Raw genomic sequence first — 2,500 nt, forward strand, 5'->3', positions numbered from 1 at the left:
TGTAAACATTTTCTTGTAGTCTTCTGTTAAAAGAGTTCGCGCCCAGTTTTGCCGATCGATAAGCCGACTACAAAATCAAAGTTGCTAAAACAAAATAGTTGTGAGGCAATCGCAGTTTTTGTTGTGTGAGGCAATCTTTTTTTTTTCGTTGGAAATAGCCGATTAAACTGTTGGATCATTGAATCTATTTTCAATACGACTTTAGTTTATTTACGCATAGAGACGCTTGTTCAACGATGTTTTTGATGGCGGCCGCCGATTCATGTCACAAAAATTCGCTGCTTCGAATTTCATTATCTCGAATTTTCGTTTGGTTACCTCGAAAATTTGCTGCTTCGAATCTCGCTATCTTGAATCTTCGAGAAAGATCGTGAATTTTTCACTTTAAACCCTACGAAACATCGTTCGAAAATTTGATGACTTTTCATGGAAAATTCGCGAGTACTAAGGACGAATTTCGACGAACTTCGTTTGCATTACTTTTGCACAATACTGTATTAATATTTATATTTCTATATGTGTGTGAATTATACTTTCATAAACTTTCCAGAGGTTGCCTTTGCTTACAGTCAAACTGTGGAATTCCCATGTATTACCCAATACTTGTGTTACGAAAAATTGTTGCGTGTCTTGTGCTACCGTCTAGAAGCTTCGTGCATATTTAATTAGTATTGTATCACAATGACTAAGCAGTTTTCTGAGTCTACGTGTGATGCTGTAAATAGTTCAGTGATGTAATGTTACTACAATTAGGAGAGACGGAAAGTTCTAGAAGATGATGTTGTTAAGTATATAAGCCGACAGGTGTAACGTTCACAAAAAGGGAGAGAATGTTTTGAGTGAGTAGTGTTCATTGAAGTGTGACTGAGGTCACATGTAAATTTGGCAAAGGCCGTTTTATCTGTGTGACGGAGGTGGAATTGAAATTTCACACGCGTAGCGTGTGGCTTGTTGTGGAGTTTTCTGCGGTATTTTCTACGTTCGTTTGGAATAAATAACCTTGTTGCTGTTCCGACAATCCTGCATTCTGTTTGGACTGCAAACTATCTGCCACTCACACACAACGAACTCGTAACAACTTGTCTCGGAGAAGCAACAGGACATATTCCCTTCTGGATGGTCAGAAATCAAATGGTAGTGTTGAACTATCAGGTCTGTCACATGGTCACTTGGGTAAAATAATTTGGCGCTTGGCATCTTCAGGCAGAGAAGCCCAGTGCAACCTTCATCCAACTGTAATGATATCATCAACTACAAAAGGATCTAAGAAGGAGATACTAGTGTCCCTATTACAATGCAACACGCCTTACTGTGACCGCTCAACAAACTTTCACATTTGACCATTTTGTGTAAATATGTCAACAACCCATGCATCGGTATTGAACTTACAACTGTGGGAACTTTGCAAGGAGGTGTGTGACTGTCAATAAAATTCACAAACCCCGATTGGCAGACAATTTGTAAAAAAAAAAAAAGTTTGTTAGGTGGCCACGGTAAGGCACGTCGCACTGTAACACAGCTCGACCTCTGTCACAGGCTTGATTTGCCATTGAAACCCTTATTCAACTTTTTCAGGCTTTCAATCTCTTGCACATAATGTTCCTCTGAACGTACTAGCTTATTTCCAGATCGTGGCTTGCAAAGGTTGTTCTTGAATCCAAGCAACAATTTTTTTCAGGCTATGCCACAGGGTAAATCTTTCAATCACTTCATCAAAACGAACAGCAGCATCACTTATACGCCCTGTACTAACCAAACTTGTACTCTAGACTTCTGGGTTATCAACTGAAGGTTGCTCAGCCATCCCCTGTTTTGGCCAGCTCCCACAAGAAAGGTCGTCCCATTTTCCACCGGGTGCTCGAAAAAAGAGCTTCTACGTTAAGGCCCCTGGAGGCATCTAACCCTAATCCAGGGAATACTAATATACTTTAGGGGCATAAGCATTGACTTGGCCAGGATAAATGCACAGTGAATTCGGCCTCCTTGACCCACTTGGCGGAGATAGGTGACTGCACCATAACCTGTCTGCAAGACATCACTGAAGTGATGCAGATGGGAACTATTCCCAAACCCAACTGGCTTAATACAGCGGTCAATGGAGAATTCCTGCAACCAGGGGAGTTCATAGAGCAAACCCTTCCATCTGTTGAGGCTTTCTTCTGGTACAACTTCGTCGCAGAACAAAGCTCCTCAGTACAGGTCTTGCCGGACAGTTTTAGCAGGTAACACAAACGGACTAACAAATCCAAACGGGTCAAAAACCAAGCTCACTATTGACAGCATTTCTCGGAGTGTGTGGGGTTTCTCTTTAATGTTTACTTTAAAGCAGAATGTGTCTGATTCTAGATTCCATCTGATCCCCAAGGCACATTCAACAGGCATTTCTTTGAGATTGAGATCTTTCACAGACCTCGCTGACTGACTCGGGGGATAGTTGCAGGCACCTTCAGAGAGTTACACCACCCTCTTTCCCACCCAGAGAAACCTGACAAAACACGAG

This window comes from Montipora foliosa, chromosome 12, assembly GCF_036669935.1.
Source record: "Montipora foliosa isolate CH-2021 chromosome 12, ASM3666993v2, whole genome shotgun sequence".
Taxonomy (NCBI): Eukaryota; Metazoa; Cnidaria; class Anthozoa; order Scleractinia; family Acroporidae; genus Montipora; species Montipora foliosa.